Here is a 27879-nt window from a genome sequence, read left to right on the forward strand (position 1 = left end):
CTCTTTAGATGGTGCCTATGAGTGCTAAATAACTTGTTCAGATTTGAATAACTAAAATATAAAAAATTTGTTGCTGACTCATTTATTTGTTGCTCACTTTTCTATAATCTTATAAGTACAGAAATAATTACTAAGACTTCCAGTTCTACAAAATTTTATATGCATGGTCCTGATTTTGGAGTATTATACATTTTTTTTTCTAAAGAGCCTATTTTTGTGACAAAATCTTGTATATCTTCTTTCCTTCCAAACTATGAGCTTATGCAGTTTATCAAAGTGGATAACAAAGATTGTTTTTAAAGAACATTAAGACCTATAAATTCACTTTATTTTTTTTTTAATTTTTTTTTAACATTTATTTATTTTTGAAACAGAGAGAGAGCATGAACAGGAGAGGGTCAGAGAGAGAGGGAGACACAGAATCTGAAACAGGCTCCAGGCTCTGAGCTGTCAGCACAGAGCCCGACGCGGGGCTCGAACCTACGGACCGTGAGATAATGACCTGAGCCGAAGTCAGACGCTCAACCGACTGAGCCACCCAGGCGCCCCTATAAATTCACTTTAGATTCCAACTAAAATGTAAGATCCTTAAAAGCAGGGATTTTTGTGTCTTTATGCATTCTTATATCCTGAACGCTTAGAAAATGACTGACATAAGATAGACATTTAATAAATATTTGTTGAATAAATTGAATAAATGAATTTATATGTGCTCAATAGGAAAAAAACCTAAAAGACAATAAATTCAAATTTAAAATATGGTCAATTACAACTTAATTTTTTCTTTAGCCTGTAGAATTTGGAGCAAAATTGAACAAAAATTTAAATACAGAAATTCATTGAAAGAGATTTATATTACAATTAACAAAGCAATATTAGACTCCAAAAAGATACAAAGTCCATGTAGATTGAAAAGTAAGTTTGCATGAAAGCAGCAGAAGGAATACTTTTAGGATGATACCTCTTTCTAAAAAACAACTATGGATAATTCTGGACTCACTAAGTCTTGCAAAACTTAAGCATTGTTATAAATATTTTTCCACAAGATGGCAGCAAAGATTTATTTTAGAATCACTGGACACAGTAGTCATCCCAAATGATGTATGTCTTTAAAAGCTACAATGTGTAAGGGAAGTGGGGGATCTTTTTCCTTATTCCTTGGAGGTACCACTGCATTAGAAAGGTTTTATCATTGGTACCTAGAGTTTCTGTGACTCTTTACACATGCCCCTCTCTGTCATACTCTCCACTGCCATTTTTTTACATCCAGATTAATTTTAAATTACAAATCTGAACATGTCATTTCTTAACTAAAAAAAAAAAAAAAAAAAAAAAAAAAAGACCAATAATTTCCTAAGCCATATGAAATAAAGAATAGTATTTTCTAGTTAATTCACTCAACCTATTCAGTAACTGTATTCTATGTGCAAGTTGCTATGATAGGTACTAGGAATAGAAACATGAATAATGCTTGGGGCTTTTCATTTTGTGAATTACAAACATGTAAAGATAGAGCTGCAACAAAGCACTTACCTGGAGAAAACTTTGATTTGGGGACTGGTGAGGCTCAAAAAAGAGATGAAGGTGAGAGATGTGTTTGTCCATGGGGCATCGAGGACTGGAACTCAGGGAAAAAATCTGGGCTTAAGAGAGCAGTTTGAGAATCAACATGCAAGTATAATTCAAGGGCATATAAATATAACTGGTGAATTTTTTATTGACCCCCCAGTTTAAAGATTCATTCATGATAATTGCAAAACAAACATATTTAAAAACTATAGAAATGATTAATGTTAAATTCAGTGGAATATATATATTTATTTATATAATTTATATATATACAAATTATTTATATTATATATGTGTGTGTGTATATATATATATATATATATATATTCAGATTTACATATAAACACAACTTGAGGGGTGCCTGGGTGAATTAGTCAGTTAAGCTTCCGACTCTTGATTTTGGCTCAGGTCATGGTCTCATCGTTTCATGAGTTCAAGCCCCACGTCAGGCTCTTTGCTGACAGTGTGGAGCCTGCTTAGGATTCTCTCTCTTTCCCTCTCTCTCTGCTCCTTCCCTGCTTGTGCACTCTGTCTCTCTCAAAAATAATTTAAAAAACTTAAAAAAATGTAAACACAACTTACATGCACCTACCCTGAATATTTGTCTATGTATATGTAACAGATCACAATAAGGCCATCATACACAACCTGTTCTTGTAACTGCAATTCCCTGAATAAGCTGAGTTGGGGAAGCTGGAGGATGGGCAGATGAGACTGAAAAAGACTGGCTGTATGAAAGGAAAGGAAGCTGTCTAAGAACCCAGAGAATAGGGCCATGTATGACAAGGACTGAACGACTTCTAGGAATGGAATAATTTAGTGTCAAGTTCTACAGAAATGATTAACTGAGAAGAGAACTAAGAACAATCGATTGGATTTGGCAATTAGTATCCTGGATCTGACCTCTGCCAGAACAGCTTTTGCTTGACTGCTATGTGACAATGAGGGATGAGAAGCAAGGCAGGGGTGGCAGTTGTGAACTTTTCCTGTGAGAAGATTCACTTGAAATGCAAGAGAGTAAAGCATGAATATAATTTGTGAAGAAATAACCTGGTGGACAAAGAGAGGTCTAAAATATAAGAAAAATAGGGAATAACCCATAAAACAAGATTCTGGAAGTGGTCAGATGTAATAATAATAAATTTAAAAAAAGCCTAGGTGAAGTATTTGTTTATACACAAAAAGAATTTTGTTTTGCTTGTTTTTCCCTTTTGAGTATAGTTAAGTTTTTAGGTGTAGGAGTGAGAGTTCAATTCAAGGATCTTAACACTATGGTCTCAATCCTTTACTGAGACCACACTTCATGTGGCTTATACATGAACCAAACTGAATTTTATTTCCTCTTGCCCTGGTGTATCTATCCAACAATTTACTTATTGCTTTGTTTACTTCATTCTCTCTTCTCCAACCTCTTCTTGTTGAAAGTTTCCACATTCTTTTTTTTTTTTTTTTTTTTTTTTTTAAGGTCCATAACAAATTACACTTCCTACTGGAGCTATCCTCACCACATGATCTAATTCAAGTGTGACTTTTCACTATCTGGAACTTACAAGTTAGTCAATGTTATCTCCAAAAACACCACCAGTATAGACAGAATACTGGAGGAAAGCAAGGCAAATATAATTGGGGGTGGTAGTTCAAGAAGAACCTTTCGGGTACATAATCTTTCCCAGCCTGACAACATAAGAGAATCTTACAGGTAGTGAAAGGGGTTCTTTGCTTTTTTTTTTTTTTTAATTTTTTTTTTTAACATTTATTTGTTTTTGAGAGACAGAGAGAGCACAAGTGGGGAAGGGGCAGAAAGAGAGGGAGACACAGAATCTGAAGTGGGCTCCAGGCTCTGAGCTGTCAGCACAGAGCCCAACACGGGGCTTGAACCCACAAACTACGAGATCATGACCTGAGCCGAGGCCAGACACCCAACTGACCAAACCACCCAGGTGCCCCAAGGGGTTCTTTGCTTTTTAATCTGGTTCAGTAGTTTCAGAAATTATATACAGTTCTCTTAAAGTTTAATTCAATCCACTGCTTTTTAAAGCACAAACTTCACTTCTATTATTAAACATAAAATGTAAATTAAATTTGTCAATAAGAAAATGTTTATTTAATTTTTGCTTTATTTCTGATTAAGTTTCCAAAAGGTGGTTTGAAAATTTTATTAAACTGTTTTCATGTGAGTTTTTATCAATATATAAGAATAAAATTAAGAAGTATAATAAAAAGCACTATTAATATAATAGTCAAAGACAAATAATGAGAAGAGCCAGGATTTGGAGTAAGAAGGCCTGGCAGTGCAAATGTATAGTGTTGTGTATGTCACTTCTCAGGTCCACATGCTTCCTAACCTAAAAATAGGGTATTAAAAAATATCAGTTGAAAATACTTTTGTAAAAATGTGTTGTGAACCACAAAGTCTTGTGAAACTATTAGCAAACTTTTTTAGAAGCATTCACATAAAAGGATATTGTTTTTAAGAAGATTTATTGTAATTACAGTAGACAATTATCTGTAAGTTTCACAAACTTTGATGTCCACATTGACACCTTTGCTTCTTAACACTAAGCACAAGTTGACAAATGTTCCTCAGCAAATGCCTTTGTTAAGTGAAGTAATAGTGAATAATTGGCTCTATCTTGAGACCAATTAAAATAATTTCATTTTTGGGACGCCTGGGTGGCTCAGTCGGTTAAGCATCTGACTTCAGCTCAGGTCATGATCTCACAGTCCGTGAGTTGGAGCCCCACATGGGCTGTGTGCTGACAGCTCAGAGCCTGGAGCTGGCTTTGGATTCTGTGTGTCCCTCTCTCTCTCTGCCCACCCCCACCCCCTCACTCACGTTCTGTCCCTCTCTGTTTCTCAAAAACGAATAAATGTTAAAAAAAAATTAAAAATAAAATAATTTCATTTTAGTCTTAAAAATCAGAAAGACTTAATTACATGTCTTAAATATAGATATAAAATATTTTGATCTGTTTTTAGCTAATGAGTATTTAACTTTAGATTTTGATCCTAATATCATTTTTCCTTTTGTTCATGTGTATAAAATATTTTAATCAGAATTATTACACAATTGATTATTTTTCTGTGTGAAAATATTTGGGAGAAAACAAAAATGTATTTGGGGACTAGATGCCATTATGTCAATTTAATCTGTTAATTTTTTCTCCACAGAAAACTGTTTACAATTTTGCCATTTTCATTTTAAATTTACTGACATTATTTTTGCTAATATTTTTTTTCTTATTATGTTCTTAACATTTGATCCATTGATTGTTTTTTGCCTATATAAAATATTATCGTTTGTAATGTATCCTACTAGAATTTTCTTTGGTGGCCATTATTTCTACCAAATCCAATGTATTTGCATCAAATTGAATATATCCCAATGTTACACCTAGGGTTTTATCTATTTAAAAATGTATTTGTCTTGCTTATTTGTACCAGTCATATTCATCAAAATCTTAAATACTGAAAGTTTATGTTCGTTTGTTGGCTAATCTTAGGGAAAAAATATATGGCTTTCAGATAGTTTAAGATTGAGCTAATGTCGAAGGCTGATTTATTGTATGGATAAGCCAATTCTTTCTTATTTTTGAAATCATTTTGTGTCTTATCAATGTTTCTATTTGATTTTGAAACTATATAGTGTGCTTTTTCTTTTCTTAGAGTCTGCAAAATAAGTTAGCTTAAGAGGTATCATTTAAGTTGGTACTTCGAAGTCATATATTTGGTCAATTATCTGTGGTCCTGAATAATATATTCTAAGGCTTTTTCCATTTCCTAGAATAACTAAGGCAATACAAATTATTTTGTGCGAAATATTAGTGATAAAATACTCATGAGTTGGTCGTGAGATATTTCAATGAGGAATTCATAAAAATCAAAGCAGAATGTGTTTGAGAACTGAAGAGAAAAATATTGTAATACAAGAACAGAAATTTTAAATAAATATAGTTTCAGGAAAAATGTTCTAATACTAAAATCATGCTATGAAATATCCTCCCATGGGAAGTGTGAACACTTCAGTTATTCAAAACCAGCCTGGAAACAGCATTAAAAAATGTACCCTTGGGAGTAATTTTATACAGTGGTTGAGTTGACTCGGATCCTAATAGGCCTTTACCATATCTGCTTGGTATGACTTAAATAAAACAGCAACTTTTACAGTATTTGCCATTGGAAAGTAGAAATTTAAAAATAATGTGACCAGTGCAGGTAACATGATTCTTTTAATAAAATGCAGTCACATTTTACTAACCCATCAAATATTAGGAATAATGATGATTTTCAAAGAATTTTGGAAATAAAAAATGTTATGAAGTGTTGTCAGGCTCTATTACACATTTTTATTCGTACATATTACTTCTCTGGAAAAATAATTCTATAAGCTGAAAAGTGGAAAAGCAAGGGGGATAATATAAGAAGAAGAAAAAGTAAATAACAGGAAAAGCAGAAAACATCTGCTAAGAACTCTGAAGGACATCAGACTTTAATGGGACCAGTTCCAGCATATGTAAGAATGTGTTTTTATTCATTGGTAGCATGCCTTTTTTAAGGTCTAATATAAAGAATACTTCATTGGTTAAACTTTTGAGTATATGATCCATAATATTTCAGTTCATTTTTGTCTTTGGAAATATGTAAATATGTCTGAAAATAACTATGTAAACTACAAGTCCAGAAGTTAAGAGTAGTTCGATCAACATATATTTCCATAGTAGAGTATTCCCTATTTATTAAAAACTGTCAGTCTGATGCTCTTTAAAAATAGCAAAAGTCAACAAAATAATGTCTAAATATATGCATGTTTAAACTTAAGTTGAGCTATCTAAATATTATATCATAATTTTTAAGAAGAGCTGGAACACAGGATCATTCTGTTCTTTTATAGTCATTACTAAATATGACAAGAACACTTCAGGGCTTATCCTGGTTCAGGCTCATTCCATTAAATAATCCCCACAAAAACTGAGATGGGTATTTTATTATTACAAGTTTTCAGATTATGCAAATGAGGCATAAAGGAGTTAATTAACTCACCTAAGTTATCACAGCTGGCAGGTTGCAAAGATTTAATTCAAACCCAATCATTCTAAATCCAGAGCTCATGTTCTGGGGCTTTGTACAAAGCATTTAAAATAAGTTTACTTAATAGTATTTGGGCATTACAGAATTAACATAACAGAGTACTGATATATTTTGTAGTAGTTGTGTAATTAATTGCTATTTCTTCTTAGTAAGTGTTCTTTTGTAGCTGTAGTTAAGTCTTACTTTCACTCCTAGGTGCCTAATACAATGTCATTACATAATTCTGTGGATACCTGATGCATATTTGTTGAATAAATTATGTCTTACAATTTCACAGAGGAAGTTGCTCAGACAAAAGGAGAGAGAGCAATATTTGAAAGCTACTTTTATTTTATGGAGTAAGTTTTTTAAAATTTTTAATTAAATTCTGGGGCACCTCGGTGCCTCAGTCAGTTAAGCATCCGACTCTTGATTTTGGCTCAGGTCATGATTTCTTGATTCCTGGGTTCAAGCCCTGCATCGGGTTCTGTGCTGACAGCACAGAGCCTGTTTGGAATTCTCTCTCTCTCTCTTTCTCTCTGCATGCCACCCGCTCCCACCGCTCAAGTTCTGTCTCTTAATGTCTCTCAAAAATAAACATTAAAAAAAAATAATTTCTAATTTTGTGATGATTGAAGATTCACTGCAGCCTTAAAAAAATAATATTGAGGGTTCCCATGTACCCTTTACCTGGTTTATGTTCACATGACAATATTTTGTAAAACTATATAATATAGATATGATGCTGAGGAAATTGAGAAACAACCAATTCATCTTCTTCAATTTCCCCAGGTTTATATGTATTCATTGCATGTGTGCATATTGTGCATATGTGTTTGTATGTGTGTGTGTGTGTGTTTAGTAGTATGCAATTTTATCACATGTATCAGTATCAGTTCAGGTAACTATCATCCCAATCAAGATACAAAACAGTTACATCACTACCAGAGTACCTGTTATAACTTTTTAAATGCTCTCCAGCTCCTCTGCCTTCCCTAATCCTTAACAACAACTAATTTGGTCTCTATCTTTATACTTTTGCCATTTCTAGAATGTTATGCGTGGAATTTTAAAGTATGAAATCTTTTAGGATTGTTTTTTTTTTTTCCCACTCAGCATAATTTCCTGGAGACTTATCCAAGTTGTTGTATGTATCAATACTCATTGCTTTTTATTGCTCAGTAGTATTCCACGGTATGTATGTGCCACAATTTGTTTAATCTTTCATCCGTGGAAGTACATCTGAGTTGTTTCCAGTGCTTAGTTATTACAGGTAAAGCTTCTATGAACATCTGTCTATAGGTTTTTGCATGAACATAAGTGCTCATTTCTCTGGGATAAATGTCCATGAGTGCAACTGCTGGGTCATATAGTAGGTGTGTGTTTACCTTTATAAGAAAACTGCCAAATGTTCCCAGGGGCTGTGCTATTTCACTTTGTCACTGGTGATGTATGAGTGATCCAGTGTCTCTGTATGCTTGCCAGCATTTGCTATTGTCACTATTTTTAATTTTAGCCATCTGATAGGTGTGTAATAAGATCTCATTGTACTTTTAATTTTCATTATCCTGATGGCAAATCATGTTGAACATTTTTTTACATGCCATCAGTTTGTCCTCTTTGGTTGTATATAGATGGCCAATTTTATTTTATCCTTTGGTGACATGTCCATTAGTAGTTGTCTATTTTCTCATTGGATATTCTTTACAGTTGAGTTTTGCGAGTCCTTTAATAATCCAGATACTTATGCTTTGTCATTTTTATATTCTAGATACTAGTCCTATGTGTAGTTTGCAAATATTTTCTCCCAGACTGTAGTTCATCTTAAAAATCTCTTAATGGAGTCTTCTGTAGAACAAAAGTTTTTAATTTTGATGAGGTCCAATTTCTCCATTTTTATTTTATGGATTGTCTTTTGTTTCCATTTACGTTTCTCAAAGTTAATCCTAAAACTTTATTAAATTGCTTACATAGTATGTGAGTTTTTATCAATATAAAAGAAGAATAAAATGAAGAAGTATAATAAAAAGCAGTTGAACATTAATAGTCATATATAAACTGGGTATTGAATTTATGAAGCAGTTATTAGGTTTAAGATGGTCTTCAAATGATCTAGAATATACTTTATTAAATATCTTAACATACAAATTAGATCATAATGTTAAAAAAGTCTTATAGACAATAACCCGATAAATATGTGCACAAAACATTCATTTAGGAAACGCTGATCTTAGATGTTTCTATTTAAAAGCTGGCAGCATAGTCTTTTGAAAATAACAACTGCCTAAACATATCTGTAGACTTTTGAAAAAATGAGTGTATATAATTTATCTACAGTATTGCTTTAGTATAATTATTTTATTTTGAATGATTCATATAGAATCCTTGTGATCTAGAATCTGAATTCTCATTAGTACTATAATGTCCTTCTAAGATACAATGCACTTTCTATTATTTTTTCAACAGGTATTCACTGAATACCTACTGCATGCTAATATTGGAAATGAAAATAAAATCAATGGTTGGTCCTTGCCCTAGAGCAATTTATTAACCAACTTAGAAAACAAACATTCACATTAAATTTATAATATCAGTAGCTAGCATTTACCAAAAGCTTACTATTTTCCAGTTCTATTCCAGGTTCTTTACTTGTATTCCATCATTTGCTCATACAAATAACCTTATAAGGTAGGTACTATTATTTTCCCTCTTTTACAGAAGTAACTAAAGGACAGTTTGAATAACCTGCCCAAGATCCCACAGCTAATAAAGGCAAAGTTACCATTGAAGCTAGGCAATCTGACTCACAGTCTGTGCCTTTATCTTTCCTCAATATTGTTTCCTAAGAAGGGAAATAATATCATGAGGCTGACTGACCAGGGCCAACCTTTGTGTCAACTGATTCTGCAGTTTACATTTTACCATCTATACCCCTTTGCCAAACCAATCAGTATATTGCCACAACCATTTTTGGAAATTATATATTTGGGGAAATTATTTGGTCATTATAATGGCCACGTTTGATTACATATTTGGGAAAACTCCTACTACGGAAACATCTTCAACTTTATTTTGGGAGTCTCTTTCAGAACCATTGTCCCTTCTTTTGAACTGCTGTTGGTTGGACTGGTAAAAGCATTGCATTTAATGTGGAGGTTTTATTTCCTGACTGGCCATGTTGACACATACAAGGAATCAGGACAACAATGTAGTAGGTGATCAAATAAGCCTACTAGAGTTGAAAGTTATTTGGTTTATACTAATATATTTTAAAGGGTACTTCTGTACTCAAGTCAAATTTTGATTGTTGACACTTTTTTATTTAAAAAATTTTTAAAGGTTTATTCATTTCTCAGAGACAGAGCGTGAGCAGGGGAGGGGCAGAGAGAGAGAGGGAGACACAGAATCTGAAACAGGCTCCAGGCTCTGAGCTGTCAGCACACAGCCCGATGTGGGGCTTGAATTCATGGACCGTGAGATCATGACCTGAGCCAAAGTTGGATGCTTAACCGACTGAGCCACCCAGGCACCCTGATTGTTGATATTTTTAACATTCATAAATTTAGGAGTAAAAGTAGTTTTTTGTTAGTAACTTCAGCAAATTGTTAACAGGACTTGATGAATTATTTTTCAATAGGTGTACTTTTACTATTGAGTAAAACATTCCAAATATGAAATTCAGTCAACTCTTTTCCAGAGATGACTCAGTAATTTGGGCTTTTTCTTCCTGTAAGTCACTTAATTTACAGCATATCACTATAAATTTATAATTGCCTGTCCCCATAACAACTAAACCATGAAAACCAAAGTGCATACTAATTCTTTGCTATTTCATTAATTAATCTAATCAGAAAATTTTAGTGAAGGCTGTTTTTATTTTATTCAGGGATGCATTCTCTCCACATCTTAACATTTTGAAATTGAGGTACACTGTATAATCCATGTTGAAAAAATTTTAAGGTAACATCACTTATTATTGGTTTGTGATGTTGCCATTTTCATTACACTATTGGGTTTTTTTGTTTGTTTTTTAGTGTAATTGATGTACAATTTACATTAGTCCAGGTGCACAACTTAGTGATTTGACAAGTTTATATATTATGCTATGATCACTACAAGTATTGCTACCATCTGTCCCATTACATCGCTATTACAATATCATTGACTGTCCTCTGTATCCTCTACTGTTTATTCCCATGATGTAATCTTTCCATAACTGGAGGCCTCTCCCCTTCACCCATTTTGCCCAACCCCCACTCCTCTCAACCATCAGTTTTTCTCTGTATTTATCGTTCTGATTCTGCTTTTTGTTTATTATTTTTTTAAGATTCCATTTATGGCCAGAATCATGTGGTATTTGTCTTTCTTAGTCTGACTTATTATACCTAGTATAATACCCTCTAGTTCCATCCATGCTGTCTCAAATGGTACAATCTTATCCTTTTTTATAGTGGGGTAATATTCCATTATGTATATATATCACATTTCTTTATCTATTCATCTTTTGATGCACACTTAGGTTGCTTCCATGTCTTGGCTACTGCAAATAATGCTGCAATAAATATAGTGGTGCATATATCTTCTCAAGTTAGTGTTTTTTTTTTTTTTAATTTTCTCTGGGTAAATACCCATTAGTGAAATTATTGGATCCTATGGTATTTCTTTAAAAAATAAAATAGAACTTGTGGAACTCCCATACTGTTTTCCACAGTGTCTGTACCAATTTACATTCCCACCAACAGTGCACAAGGGTTTCTTTTTCTCCACATCCTTGCCAATGCTTGTTTCTTGTCTTTTGATTTTAGCCATGATAACAGGTGTGAGGTGGTATCTCCTGGTTTTGGTTTGCATTTCCATGATGACAAGTGATGTTGAGCATCTTTCATGAGTCTCTTGGCCATCTGTATGTCTTCTTTGGAAAGATGTCTACTTGGGTCCTCTGCCCAGTTTTTCATCATAATCCATATTGAATCCCAAAACATTGGTAAAGCAGTAATTTGCCACATGGTCCTCCCTTCCTGTGAACTTAACTATGTGTAGGTGAATGTTTATCTAATTATCGATTCAGCTGGGTTACTTGCAAATTGATAACCAAACAGAAGATTGAATTTTAATTTAATTTGGAACCATAATTGCAGCCCAAAATTCAGAAAAAATTATTACATTGGGATGCAACACTGAAGTGAAAAGCATTAGGTTCAGAAGAGCATAACATAGATCTGCAAGATGAGAAATTATAAACTGAGCAAATATTTGTTGCTGGAGCATTATCTTCATATTTTTAAAGCATGAACCAAGTGACTTATAGTACCTAATTAGAGAAAAATACACACGGATATAAAGATGAGTTTCATTTTCTCATTGAGACATCTGAAAAAGGATTGCTGGTCATACTCCAGACAATGCAATTAAGGATGGGAGAAATTGCCAAATCCCTTGGAACAGAACGCACAATTTTCAAAGCTAGGAAAGTTTGCTGTGATGATTCATACATCATGAATATCTATGTCTCAGATACTGAGCATGTAACTTTCAAAGGCTTCCAGCTGACTTCCAAGAGAAGCTGTTAACTTCCAGAGATACATAAGTCTTTTAGGGAGAAAAGGAAACCTTCAATTTAACTAAATAGGAAATGTAGATGAAATCTTGATATTCTTTGATATGCCAAAAATTATAAAGTCAATCCTAAATGTGCTAAAGCAGTCAGGATCATGAGCATAGAATATAAAAAGCAGTATTTTTCTGTTATGTAACTGCATATGCCTGGAAGCGATTCAGGAGAAGATTTGGATACTGAATTATTAAGAACATTTGTATATTCTCCAGGGGCAGGAAGTCTTATTACATAGCTGATGTCCAGAGGCCTCTAGCCTATAAATAGGATGTCTCACTTGTCTCCTAAATTCTAACAATGAGCTAAAGGAGGAGAGCAAGAGCTAAAGGAGGAGTAAGAAGGAGATGCTAAGAGGAGAGAAATGAATAAATGGCCTCTAATATTTGAGAGTCTGCCAGAAGAGACAGCAAAAAGACATTGAAATAAGGTAAGCAGAGAGAAGGGGATGGGGGAGCCAATGGAATGTGCTATCAAGGAGGCCAGGAAAAATTTATGTTTCTAGAAGGAGGGAGTGACCAACCATTAAATGCTGCTGAGATATCGAGTAGGGTGAAAGCTGAACCATGTCCACTGAATTTAGTTACAGGCAGCTAATGCAGACTGAAGGAAAGTGGTTCTCATGGAATAGTGGAACAGGATACAGGTTAGATTGGTCTGAGAAGTTAATGGACAAATAGTGGAGACTAAAATTAAATAACTCTTCGTGTAAGTCTAAGTGTGTAGAAGACATGAGCTGAAGGAGCCCTTAGGGTGAAACCTTTTTAAAAATTTTTAGATGGAAGAATTTAAATGTAAAGTTATCAGGAACAGAATAATTCACTGTGGTTCAAACTGCAAGTTATGACTCATTAGTGTGTTGTGACAGTAACTTAGTGAGTGGGGACCAGCATTAAAGAAAAAAAAAAAGAAAAGAAAAGAAGACAGAATATCAGCATATCATGCATGATAAAATAATCTTATCTTAAGAAATTTTGTTTAGGGGGCGCCTGGGTCGCTCAGTCGGTTAAGCATCTGACTTCGGCTCAGGTCACGATCTCACAGCTTGTGGGTTCCAGTGGTCAGCTCAGAGCCTGGAGCCTGCTTCGGATTTTGTGTCTCCCTCACTCTGCCTCTCCCCCACTCATGCTCTGTCTCTGTCTCTCTCTCAAAAATAAATAAACATTAAAAAAAGAAATTTATTTGCATAAATTGTCTACTGCAATCCACAGTAAGAAATATTTTGTATATTTATACATGATACATCTTATATATATTGTAAATGTATATATTATATATGACACTTATAGTATACATGTATAATATGTATATATTGTGCTGCAATGTAATATATATTTCTTATTGTGGGCCACAACAAAACTTGTTGTGGGTTGCAGATACTCTGAAAGTAAAGTATTAAATGTTGGCACACATTCTGGAGAATGTGAGAGGGAGGGGACACAGATTACATGTAGAGGATCTGGCCTTCAAGAAGAGGAGAAACATGTACTTTTTTTTGTATTAGGAAAGCAGGAGGAGATGATTGGTATAAATGCAGGTTAGTGATATACTTGGCAGCAGAATGCTGGAAGGAAATACTTTTTGATGCCTCCGATCATTGTAGTTTAATACAGTGGAATCATCTGCTGAGAGTAATGAGTAGAGAAAAAGTATCATGGTTTGTAAATAATGGATGAAATATGAAATATTTGTTATAGAAAGTAGATCAAGATGATTAGAGAATGATACTAAGATTGTGTATTTGGGGGGTTGGAGGGAGGGGAGGGTGGATGATGGGTATTGAGGAGGGCACCTGTTGGGATGAGCACTGAGTGTTGTATGGAAACCAATTTGACAATAAATTTCATATTAAAAAAAATAAGATTGGGGTGCCTGGGTGGCGCAGTCGGTTAAGCGTCCAACTTCAGCCAGGTCACGATCTCGCGGTCCGTGAGTTCGAGCCCCGCGTCAGGCTCTGGGCTGATGGCTCAGAGCCTGGAGCCTGTTTCCGATTCTGTGTCTCCCTCTCTCTCTGCCCCTCCCCCGTTCATGCTCTGTCTCTCTCTGTCCCAAAAATAAATAAACGTTGAAAAAAAAATTTAAAAAAAAAAAAAAATAAGATTGTGTATTTTTTGAATTCGTAGGAGTGTCAATCCATTTAGGAGTGTTCAGGTATCTGAATGTAGATACAGACACAGGGAATAAAGATTGTTGGGTTCAGGGTTGGGGTTTTTCCCATCGGGGGCTTTGAGAGAATGAATGGACAAGGGAGGTTAGTGTATTGGTACCAAAATAACAGAAATTAAAGATTGTAGATCAATCAAAAATATAAGGAGTTTGATATTTTGGAATAAAAGTAAAGAGGTCAGTGGAGCTGGAGGCTCCTGAGAGTTGAGGCTCCTGAGCAGGCATGTGGAATTTTCACCAGAGAGTGAAATGTTTGTGATTTTGGAAGTGGAAATTATTTCAGTGATAATTTGTCAGTGGAGACAGTATGAAATGTACCATTAATGATAAGGAAGTCATGGAACCTTTAAAATAAGATGTTGGGTAGATTGTCCACATGGACATTGAATTTTCTGAGATGATGGCAGAAATCAAGGAGAAAAGGGATACTCTGAGCTAGGTACCAAAATCTTGAGTGAATGAGATGAATTGGCCAAGAGGTTGGTAGATGAAAACAATGAGGAACGGGAGTTTTTAAAAGTGTATGGAAGAGCTTTTGTGGAGTAAGGCAACAATGAGAACTCAAGCTCCACATGTAACCCATGAACTATCAAAGAAGATAGTATTGCCCAAGAGCATCAGCTCTGGATTCAGACTGCATGGACTCCCTTGATAGTTTCGTCTCTCTATATAGTTCTGTGACATTGAGAAAGTTGTTTAATCTCTCTCTCTGCCTCAGTATCATACCTCTAAAACATGAATAAAATTACCTACCTTGTAGGACTGCTGTAATAATTAAGTGAAATACATTTATGAAATTTATATATGAAATAAATTCATGTATAGTATAGGTTAGTGCTTGTACACAGGAAATACACAATAAATACACCAACAAATACACTTTACTGTCATTATTGGCTATTATTTTCTAGAATGTTTGAACAACCTCTGTTTGGGAGAGCTATAAAAGGTTTCTCAATAGTCACCTAATTTTTATTTTTTTTTTTTTTTAAATTTTTTTTTTCAACGTTTATTTATTTTTGGGACAGAGAGAGACAGAGCATGAACGGGGGAGGGGCAGAGAGAGAGGGAGACACAGAATCGGAAACAGGCTCCAGGCTCTGAGCCATCAGCCCAGAGCCCGACGCGGGGCTCGAACTCACGGACCGCGAGATCGTGACCTGGCTGAAGTCGGACGCTTAACCGACTGCGCCACCCAGGCGCCCCTATAGTCACCTAATTTTTAAAAAAAATTCAATGTTTATTTTTTTGAGAGATAGAGAGAACACAAGCCAGGGAAGGGCAGAGAGAGAGGGAGACACAGAATCCGAAGCAGGCTCCAGGCTCTAAGCTGTCAGCACAGAGCCTGACGCGGGGCTCGAACCAACGAACCGTGAGATCATGACCTGAGCCAAAGTCGGACACCCAACTGACTGAGCCACCCAGGCCCCCTCACCTAATTTTTTAGTTAAAGTAATGTTTGAGGAAGCTGGTAGTGTTGTAACGATTTACTGGTTTTATAGAAAGAGTTCCAGAAAGCCGAGTGAAATTATTTTGGAGGCAAAGAAAGTATGAGTGGATGCTAGATGAGGGGACAGACATACTAAGAATCATAGACATGAGAATAGAGCTAGGGACAGCTTAGAGAACTTGTGTTCACAGCGACACTGCCACAATGACATACAGTTCACACTGAATTCTCACAGAGGCTGGGATAGAAGGCATGGATATGAGGCAAAAATGCATTTAGTACCGAGAGTTTTTGGATAAAAGAAGGATATTTTGGCCTTACAGATTTCATACATATGTGATCTGGAAGAAAGATCTTATAGGTGTGGAAAAGGTGCAATATTTCCTTTCCTTCTAGTGCCATCAGCTACAATAAGAGCAAGTGTTACTAGCAACAATGGGTAAATGAGCACAAGCCACATGGTCTCTCATGGAAGTAATAGAAGATGCACATTGGCCATAATTCCCAAACTTACCCAACTGGTATAATTCCCCCTCACCCCAATCACTGTTGTTTCTCTATTTTCACAAAAGTCATTATCATAATCTTAAACTAGTACATTCTTCTGTACTTATTTGTTTTGTTTACTTGAATTTGAAGACCATGAGAGCAGTGATTCTATCTCTCTTATTTAGTATGGCATCTACAATGCCCAGATAGTCACCATGTTGTCAAATGGAAGCTACGCCTTCTTTCAGTTCAGGAGACTTATATACACTAATACATGGAGTTACTTTGCCTTATAAAAGTATCATATTGCTGTGCAGTGCCTACTGCTTGATGTAATTTGCCATTTGGAATTTCTCTTTCTTATGATCCAAAAAATGGAATCATGATGAGTCACTAAGCACCAACTAATGGTTTTGTTGTATAATAGTGTAAATAATTGTATTCTGTCTAAATTTAGAATTATTTCTGTGAAACTTCACACATTTTTTCTTTCCCTTAAGTCCTCAGCAAGATAGAACATTTGGTTTATCCAAAGTGCTGTGCTTGAAAAGATGCAGAGGAAGTTTGACAACTTACCAATGCATTCCTCACTACACTGGCCTCTGCACCCCTCTTTGACTTTCTTTCACAGCCCTCAAGATGAAGTGAAATTTGTTGCAGGTTTATAAAGATCCAGTAGCTTCACGAAGAATTCAGAATCTTTGGCATTTATTTTTTGCTGGGAACAAATGGTCAATTGGAAAACTATCCTCAGCAGAAATGAATAGACATTACGGAAAGCACAATTTTCTAAATAGCAATAAAGTGGTAACTTCACATAGACGTTTGCTTTAATAGTCCTAAGGGATGGCAGGTGTTTTTTGACAGCAAAGGCCAGATTCAACATTTTTTAAATTAAGCATCTACTAAGATTCTTCATCATGATGCATAGTTTGTAAAAGGATTATAATAAATGTTGACATTTCTATCTTTTGTTTTATTCTCTGCTCCTTTTCAGCTCACTTTGTTGAAATTTCTTAAGGCTTAACCTGGGCTCTGCTAAATTATCTTTATTCACTCTTTACCTGTTCCAATTTCAACCTGTATATACAGTTCATATACTCTCCTAAGATCCAGATTCATATATCCAATTGTCTTCCTGACATATCCACTCAAAAGGGCTGACGTTCTCTCAAATTAAACAAGTGCAAGAAGAGATTTATTGTTCCTCATTCACCAAACCGAGTTTCTCTGTCTTTTCCTCACTCTGTTTGGCCCCACCAAACAGAGTCTCATAAAGCAAAAATGTTACTATTTTTCTTCATTATTTCCATTTCATTAGGAAGGCCAGTCAAATCTACTTCAAAGGTATGTTTGCCACGTGCCCACTCCTTCCACCCGTCTACATCAAGTCGCCCATTAACCCTTTCTGTATTACTTCAAGTGTCTCCTGACTGTATTGACTTCAGCTTCAGAAAAGCTTTCCTTCCCAGAGAAAGATCACGCCTCTTTTCCAATTTTTTGCTCTCATAAAGTGTAAGGTAGGGCTCTCATGAGCCTGGCCTGGGTCCTACGGGCATCCCAGAACCAGGTACTAGACCAGGTGGAAAAACACTGCTCTAATTCGTCAAGAGCAGCTATGTGGAATTCTGGTTCAAGTGGGGTCAGCCCTACTCAATCCACAGGGACAGAGAGATGGGAAAGATAATTCCCTAAAGGAACATCAAGGCACTATTTCCAACAGAAGAGGAAGTAGATGTTGGGAAGGCAAAAACAATGTAGCTGTACCACTTTCACTGTCGCCTTCCTGCAACACGTTCTCCGTGTATCAGATCAAATGCTTATTTTTAAAACTCAGGTTCTATCATTTCACTACCTTTCAAAACTCTGTTCATGGTTATTCTTGCATTTAAAACACATTTCTAACCCCTTGTAATGGCTGCCAAGTCCAGGCAGTATCTGGAACAAGCCCACTGTTCAGTCTTATCTCATGCTACTTTCTCCTTCACCCACCACACTCTTCCATGAAAGTTATTTTTATAGCAAAATTATTTTCCCACATCAGGGCATTTGCACTTGCTGTACCTCTACTTGAAAGTATCTTTCGCCCATTCTTGCTATCCTGTTCTTCTTATCCTTCATGTCTCCGCTCAAATGTCACTTACCCAGAGAGGCTTTCTCTGCCTACACACCCCTACACTCTTAGTTTTCTACTGTGGAGGCTATCTCTTTCTTGCATATGCTTCTCACAAGCGCTAAACATTAGTGGCTTTTGTCTATCTTCCCAAATGGCATAAAAGCTCCAGAGGAGAAGAGCTATGTTACCTTTTTTCATCACAAACTCAAAACTTCCCACAATCTCTCTGGGTCAATATAGTCTGAATCACTGAATCCTTAGGGCTATTTCTGCCATTGTTCATTTTGTATATTTACTTACACATCCCTGGATACCTGCAGTGCTGCATCAGCTGCTATAATATCTAATTGTTTTTGCCACGAATCCTCTGTAATGCTTATTCTATAGCAGCATTAACAAAGTTCTTTAGTCAATTACTTAAATATTTTCCTATCTTTAAAAAATACCTTTATTTTGGGGCGCCTGGGTGGCGCAGTCGGTTAAGCATCCGACTTCAGCCAGGTCACGATCTCCGCGGTCCTTGAGTTCGAGCCCCGCGTCGGGCTCTGGGCTGATGGCTCAGAGCCTGGAGCCTGTTTCCGATTCTGTGTCTCCCTCTCTCTCTGCCCCTCCCCCGTTCATGCTCTGTCTCTCTCTGTCCCAAAAATAAATAAACGTTGAAAAAAAAATTAAAAAAAAATTAAAAAAATAAAAAATACCTTTATTTATAAATATATATTAGTCTTATCTGTCTTCCTGTAACATTACATTACATTCCTTCCCCGCAAGGGAACAGATCTAATTTTATCCATTTTTAAATCAATATATCCTCCAGTTACTGTGTCACGTAAGCTTTATTTTTCTGGTTTCTTTACATTTTCAATACCTTGTAAGGTCTGAATAGGCTATATTTACAGTCTAGACCATAGCTCATGAAAATGTAAGATAAAGTGATAGCATAGGTTTTAAAATACCAAATGTAGAAGGAACAGAATACAAATGTTTCCGTTTATACCTTGGAATAAAGTCAACTAAGAAGCACATCAACTAGCAATATTCAATGTATGGACAATATTTATCTACAAATATGTCAGGAAGAAGAGGCTAGTGATATATTTTTTTTTTAATTTTTTTTCTCAACATTTATTTATTTTTGGGACAGAGAGAGACAGAGCATGAACGGGGGAGGGGCAGAGAGAGAGGGAGACACAGAATCGGAAACAGGCTCCAGGCTCTGAGCCATCAGCCCAGAGCGTGACGTGGGGCTCGAACTCACGGACCGCGAGATCGTGACCTGGCTGAAGTCGGACACTCAACCGACTGCGCCACCCAGGCTCCCCGAGGCTAGTGATATTTTTTACTGGACTAAACAGTATAATTACAAGATTATAATCATTTAAGGCTGTGCCCATTCCCTTTTTTCAGGCATAAACTTTATCACATACTTTTGGCATATAGAGTGTATAATTTTTATTATGTGGTGAAACAATTATAGTAAAGATTGACTAATCAAATGTTTTTAAATGAGGATTAAATAAATTGCCTGGCATTAAAAATGTTTAATGATAAATCAGAGTATAAATTACTTTTTAGAAGTGGATTATGGATTAATTTATAGTTTTTTTGACTTAAAATTTAATGTAAAAGCTATTACTATAGTGTAAAATTTAACATTATCATTAACATTTGTATGATGTACATTCTTCAGGTAGAAATCAAATTGTTGTCAGGGGCTTGGCAACAGACATGTTGAATCAAGTCCAGCGTGCCATGGTTCTGTGGAAGGATCAATAACGAGCATTCTCAACAATGTACCAAGAATTGTTACAGGCATGGAGTTAGGTACAGAAATCAAGGGGACAGACAGGTATTGCGGAGAAAAAAAAAGGTGTTCAGCTTCACTGATATTGAAAATATTTTTTTATATGGTAGATTTTGCCAGGCATTTTGTGTTTTAAGCACCTTTCCACTCCTTTCAAAAATAGTCATAAAATTATTAGGAGGCAAATCACCTGTTTGCAGTCATTACACCTAAATTCTTACATGGATCCTTACTTCCTTTCATACAGTTGTGCCTAGGATTTTTCAGATCTTGTCAATGACAGTACTATAGGGCTATCAATTGGTGTTTTTAAGAGATCTTCAAGAGAAAATAAAAAAAATTAAACAGACTAATTTTTAGAGCAGTTTTAGGACTACAGGAAAACTGAGCGGTACGTTTAGAGACCTCTCATAGATCTCCTCTCCCCTGCAGAACTTCTATTATTTTTCATTATTTTTAATGTTTCTTCAATTGTTATACTAGAGAATTGGCAGCATTCAAACATGACCTCCATAAATAAAATTTACTCTAAGCATCTCTAGAGCTACAAACTTTACAGTCATGATTAAAAGTATGGTCTTCAGTATCAAATGGTGGCATTTGTGGTCAAATCCTGTTTCTGTTGCTAGTTAGCTATGGAAACTTGAGCAAGTTTGTTAACTCTTTTGGGCCTTAATTCTATTGTCTGTAATGTAGGAATAATAATAACCACCTCATGAGGTTGATGTGGGGATTAAATTAGATTATGCAAATATAGCATTGATACAATATCTATCATAGTAAAGAGTGGGTGCTATTATTTTTATTACAAATGAACAAATGTCATTTTTTTATAGCAATGTTATGGAATTTGAGAAATATTTAAGGAAAAGTTTAAGGATACTTAATTTATGGCGGAAAAGTAAAGTAAAAGGTAAAGGAGAACCCTGGGCTTTGGAGTGAAATTGTTCAAATCTCAGTATCACTACTGAAAACTGGGTGACTCTGAACAAGTAGTTCAAATTACCTGATCCTCTATTTCTTAAACTTGAAAATGGAGATATTGTTACTTATATTTAGTCTTGAGAATTAAATGAGATAATATATCTCCCAAAGTGTGTTTAACATCATTGGCCAAAGCATCTGATTATACTTCCATAAGAAAACATGCGTATACATAGTAACCTTTTCTGATTGTGTGTGGTGATAAAATAGAACTATGAAAAGTGTGAGCTATTTGATATAATTCATTTGGGTGCTCAACAAAGCTTTTTATTTATTTTTTTTATTTTTTTAATTTAATTTTTTAATTTTTTTAAAATTTACATTCAAATTAGTTAGCATTTAGTGCAACAATGATTTCAGGAGTAGATCCCTTAGTGCCCTTTACCCATTTAGCCCATCCCCCTTCCCACAACCCCTCCAGTAACCCTCAGTTTGTTCTCCATATTTATGAGTCTCTTCTGTGTTGTCCCCCTCCCTGTTTTCATATTATTTTTGTTTCCCTTATGTTTATCTGTTTTGTCTCTTAAAGTCCTCATATGAGTGAAGTCATATGATTTTTGTCTTTCTCTGACTAATTTCACTTAGCATAATACCCTCCAGTTCCATCCACGTCGTTGCAAATGGCAAGATTTCATTTCTTTTCATTGCTGAGTAATACTCCACTGTGTGTGTGTGTGTGTGTGTGTGTGTGTGTGTATACACACACATACCATATCTTCTTTATCCATTCATCCATCAATGGACATTTGGGCTCTTTCCGTACTTTGGCTACTGTTGATAGTGCTGCTATAAACATGGGGGTGCATGTGTCCCTTCGAAACAGCACACCTGTATCCAATGGATAAGTGCCTAGTAGTGCAATTGCTGGGTCATAGGGTAGTTCTATTTTTAACTTTTTGAGGAACCTCCATACTGTTTCCCAGAGTGGCTGCACCAGCTTGCATTCCCACCAACAATGCAAAAGAGATCCTCTTTCTCCACATCCTCGCCAACATCTGTTGTTGCCTGAGTTGTTAATGTGAGCCATTCTGACAGGTGTCAGGTGGTATCTCATTGTGGTTTTGATTTGTATTTCCCTGATGATGAGTGATGTTGAGCATTTTTTCATGTGTCAGTTGCCACCTGGATGTCTTCTTTGGAGAAGTGTCTATTCATGTCTTTTGCCCATTTCTTCACTAGGTTATTTGTGTTTTGGGTGTTGAGTTTGATAAGTTCTTTATAGATTTTGGATACTAACCCTTTATCTGATATGTCATGTACAAATATCTTCTCCCATTGTGTTGGTTGTCTTTTAGTTTTGCTGATTGTTTCCTTCACTGTGCAGAAGCTTTTTATTTTGATGAGGTCCTAGTAGTTCATTTTTGCTTTTGTATCCCTTGCCTCCAGAGACATGTTGAGTAAGAAGTTGCTGTGGCCAAGATGAAAGAGGTTTTGCCTCTTTCTCCTTGAGGATTTTGATGGCTTCCTCTATTTTGAGTTTATTTTTGTGTGTGGTATAAGAAAGTGGTCCAAGTTCATTTTCCTGCATGTCGCTGTCCAGTTTTCCCAGCACCATTTGCTGAAGAGTGTCTTTATTCCATTGGATATTCTTTCCTGCTTTGTCAAAGATTAGTTGGCCATACGTTTGTGGGTCCATTTCTGGGTTCTCTATTCTGTTCCATTGATCTGAGTGTCTGTTCTTGTGCCAGTACCATACTGTCTGGATGGTTACAGCTTTGTAGTATCGCTTGAAGTCTGGGATTGTGATGTCTGTCAAGACAGCTTTTGACAAATTTCTATACCAAAATTTACCTACATATAAAATTCCTAACAGATTTCTAACTGTGATTTTATCATAATTGACTTTACTAAGGTATTGTAGGTAAACAGAAATAGCCACATCTCTGTGCAGACAGTCGTCATGCCATACACCCTCACCCTTTCCCTCTATCTTTATTCAAAGCGCTCCATAATTCTCAGCTGTACGATCTTGGGTTAGTTACCTATCTTTGTATGTTTTCACAATTCAGCTATAAAATATTTATTATGGCAGCACACTTAATAATGCAATTACATATAAAAGGTGTGTGTGTGTGTGTGTGTGTGTGTGTGTGTGTACATACACACAAAGCTCTTGCATGGCCCCTGAAGGTGAACAAGTTAACAACCAAAGTATAGAATTTAGTAGGGAGTCAAGAGAGAAGGGTTCTCTTCTCCCTGAGAGTGGAAGGTTTTTTTTTCTAGCTTTTGTGCTGGAGTGTTAAAGACAAGTGCGTGCTCTGCTTGGGAACCTCTCTGTTTAGAAAGGTCAAACAGATCTATGGCAGGGCCAAGAGTAAAGCAGATATGGAATAAATTTGTAGAGTTGATCCTGTCTAGGATTTAAGAATGAGAGTTGAAAAGTTTATTGCTTTGCAGAAGAGAGTAAACAGAGCTTGTAGAAAGCTTAGCTAAGAATTAAGAATGTGCATACAGGTGGCATCTTTGACATCATATTTCTTGTCTTGAGAGAATAGGAGAAATATTCGAGGGAGTCAAATTTCTGGCTAATGATTACCAAAGCGGTTGTAGGTTTTGTCCCCCACGGGATCCAAACTAATTTAACACTTTTAATGACAATATTTGATAACATACGTTGTTTTTTGCTCTGTTTGCTTTGTTTTGTTTTACAAACAGCACTAAGTTATAAAGCAGTGTAAAATCAAAGTTCCGAGAGACTTAGAGGCAGATGAAGAGACTGACTTTTAGGTAGGTTAGCATCATTTTAGGCAGAATAGCATCCCCAATTCTTACCACGCCTTATGACAGAGCTTGGGTGAGTCCACGGTTTTCCCTGCCAACTGGTCTTCTCAGTACACCATGATGAAAAGCAGTAGATGGAGTTCTATGCTGTGAAGTGCAGAAATACATCCAAATAATAGTTACATAACAGTAAACAGTAAGATTTAAGTAAGCATTACATTTTCAAAAAATGTTTTACAAGTGCTGGTGACGTTTGAAGAGTGGCCAGCCACAGGTGCTTTCTGATGGATCTTTTTTTGTAGGATGTGGAAGCAGGTGATGGGGAGACTTCTACAGGAATGGGGTTCGTGAGAAGACTAGGTCCTCTCCCTGTCTTTTGAGCATGCTAAAAGTATCTATCCTTTTCTGTCTGGAAGCTATACATTAAAAGATATAGTTCTGAGTCATTCTAATAAGATAATCTTTGTATTTTCCAATCAGTTCAACTGTTTGATAGTATTGTAAAAATACAGCTATTTAGTGAGCCATGCAGTTTCTTCAATGCTGAACATTTTTGGTACTATCTGACAAAAATATTAAATGAAAGGCATTTATATATTTAAAATATATCTAACATGTATTTACAAAAATCTAATACTTGTTTAGATATGCAGAAATAAATACATGAGGAAAGGAAGTGGACCATAAACTCATTGACAAATCATGAAAAATGACTGCTTCACATCAGTGCATATTGCCCAGAATATGATTTTTTTATTTCTTAAAGCACAGTGATACATAAATATAAAGAGGAACAGTAAAAGAAAAATCAAAGTATTGAATGCTCTGTAACTGCGAGTTTCATAATCTACAATGACAAATACTAGAATAGTTGCTGAGGGTAGATCATTGGCATTTCTTTAAGTGCCTAAAGAGCATCTTTTACTGGGAAGTAAGTGCTTCCAGTATGTCATTGGATTTATGATTATACTGGCTTATTTCCACCTAGTATGTTTACATGGCGCTTGAATTTCAGTTTACATTTAGTAATGTGTTTAAAACATTTTCATTTATTATCATTCTGATTTTTCTGGGCCTAGCATTTGTTGATAAATGCAGGGGAAATTGCATATCAACAACCTGCAACTTTGTCAGGGTCAGACAAAATCAGTCCTCAAATGTTCCTGCTCACGCTGAACAAAGCTGCATTTTTGGTGATGCGGGTGATTGATGTCTCTAGTCACCTGACAGCATATTTTATTTAGAAAAGATTATGTCCTCCCTCCCCAGTCTTGACCACATGGTCAATTTTTAACTAGGCTCTTTTGAGAATCCTTAATTTCCTGATTTTTTTTCTTCACATCTTATCTAATCTTCCAATGTCCAACCTAAGGTAGATCATAAAAGTATATATTTTTAATTTCTACTCCCAATCTTACAAGCATTTACAGACATGGCCATTAAATTGGCCTGATTAACACTGGGTCCAGTTTTATCTCCCTTGCTAAGAATGGTCAGTTCTAAAGAAATCAAAAGGAAACTAAAATGTATTGACTGGCATTGATATTTAATATATCTTTTTAACCAATTCTACCTGCATGATACCTATGAAATTCACCTCCTTCTATTTTTTCCACTGCTTTTACTCAAATTGAATATTCCAAGTATTTTTGGAGGACTGGCTTACTGGAAAAAAAAAAAAACCTTAACAGATTGTCTTATGTCCAGTGTAGGTACATGAATTCATTTTAGATGTTGCTCTCATATGGATATTTCTAAGCTATAGTTCTTATCATATTATGCTTTTGTTCAAAAATTTGGAGTGGCTTGTCATTGTCCCATGGTAGATTGCAAAGAGGAGTGAGCATATTTAAGCGAAAACACAAGATGATGCATTATGATATGGGAGGAACAATATTAAAACTTTACTTGTATTATTATAGTAATAAAGAATATATACTTTATAAATGAGTAAATACATTTAAAAGTGTGGAGTGAGATACTTTCTAATAAAAGTACATTGTTATTAATATTGGAAACCACTAGTGTTTAGAATGATATCCAGGTTACTTAGCAGGCATTCATTTTCTCTAGAACCTTTACCTTAAATATCTCTTTGCACTGTATTATCATTCAGTCTTTATGATAGTAAAACTGAGATGATTTTACCGCAGAAAATCCCTACTTTCCTTCTGCCTAGAATGTGTCCTTCTATCTGTAGGCTCTAATCTTAACCATTTTTCAAATTCCAGCTCAGAGGCTAATTCCTTTGTAAATATTTTAGTAGTTAGAACAGCTTGATTATAAATAACAGAGAACCACTCAAATTGGTATGATTAATAAAGGAAATAAAGGCTGGTGCCACTGAAAAATTAAGATAAAGGGAAGGCTTCAAGTGCATTCATCAGGCCCCAAAGTCATTTATCCGTGATGCCCTTGACTCTCCATTCACGTGATTGTTGTCCTCAGGATGGTTTCCTTAATGGTTAACACAATGTTGCAAGGATTCTAAACCTTACATTTGCATTCCACATCATGTAGAGCAAGAAAGAGAGAACTGCCTCCCCCCCCCCCCCCCCATTTCGATAAAAGTCCTTGGCTTTACACTGAATTAACTTAGGTCATCTGCTCACTCATGTGGCCAGAGAAATGATGATTAGTTTGGGTCAGCCAGGGCCTACTTTTAAGTTAAGCTAGTCAAGGTCTACCCCTGGAACTGGCAGGTCATTAATTTCATGGCTGCTTCATAATGGAGATAAAAACAATATATTCTGAGTAGGTAGACAACAATGTCCACCATAAGCCTTAAGTCATTTACCAGCTAAAAGTAGACTCTTCATCTCCTGAATTACGATGACACTTTGTTTATGTACTGTCTTTTACTCTTATTTTTCCCTTGTGTTATTGCAACTTTCTTTCATATTTACCAGGCTTTAAGCTGCTTAAGGGGCAAGTGCCTATATCTGATTCATCTTTTTATCCAACTTCCTCCTGTCTAGCATCTGGCATAGTGCTTTGTTAACTTATTATTATCTACAACAAATGAATACATAAATGAAAAATAAGCACATGATTGAATGATTGTGTAAAATCATTACCTTGAAATATAGGTTTCCTTTCATTAGAAGATTTCCAAGCAGGTGTGCCTGGGTGGCTCAGTCACTTAAGTGTCTGACTTCAGCTCAGGTCATGATCTCATGGTTTGTGGGTTCGAGCCCCATGTCAGGCTCTGTGCTGACAGTTTGGAGCTTGGAACATGGAGCTTGCATCAGATTCCTTCTCTCTCTGCCCATCCTCCACTCGTGCTCTGTCTCTCCTCTGTTCCTCAAAAATGAATAAATGTTAAAAAATTTTTAGAAGGTTTCCAAGCAAAGTGTGGTTCAACATATTCAGATATGGAAAGGAAATATTCATTAGAGAAAAGCTGGATATAATTATCACTAAGAAAACTTCCATTTCAACAGCTTATATATTTAAGATTTGATCTTCTGAGAGAAGGAGTATCTTTTAAATGTCTTCTTCTCAACTACATATGTTTTGTAACCCACAGATAGTCCATGAAAAAAATGCTACTTGTGCAGAATAAAACAAAGGAAAGTACAAAGTGATTGGGAAGGATGGCATGTTAGCCTGCCAAATATTATGCTTCTCTGAACAGGAAGAAACTTGAACTTGGACATTTCTTGCTTGCATTTAAATGAATAATATTCACTTAACACTATTACTAGACAAATTAGTTGGCCTTCTTTTGAAAAGATAATTTCTTCTCATCAGAATTTTAATTAAATGAATAAAGTGTTTTTAAGGTTTTTAGTTTTTGAGCTTCCAGATTCATGTTGGATGAAGATTTTGTTTCATTTAATATAGAAGCTATAGTTAATGAAAATTATTTTTATATGACTTTACTTACCAGAAAACTCCCCCCA

The 27879-nt window shown here is 35.5% G+C and overlaps 1 long non-coding RNA gene across 1 annotated transcript; it reads right to left on the reverse strand.

Annotated features, from left to right (window-relative positions):
- Positions 1-1543: 1543 nt before the first annotated feature.
- On the reverse strand, positions 1544-27257 carry LOC147576814 (uncharacterized). Its single transcript, XR_015241460.1, has 3 exons — positions 27052-27257; positions 24026-24121; positions 1544-1643 (listed from the first exon to the last, which is right to left on the reverse strand). It is a non-coding gene; the product is annotated as an uncharacterized LOC147576814 (long non-coding RNA).
- Positions 27258-27879: the final 622 nt, after the last annotated feature.

Source organism: Puma concolor, chromosome D1, assembly GCF_028749965.1.
Source record: "Puma concolor isolate L17-30 chromosome D1, mPumCon1.1.hap2, whole genome shotgun sequence".
Lineage (NCBI taxonomy): Eukaryota > Metazoa > Chordata > Mammalia > Carnivora > Felidae > Puma > Puma concolor.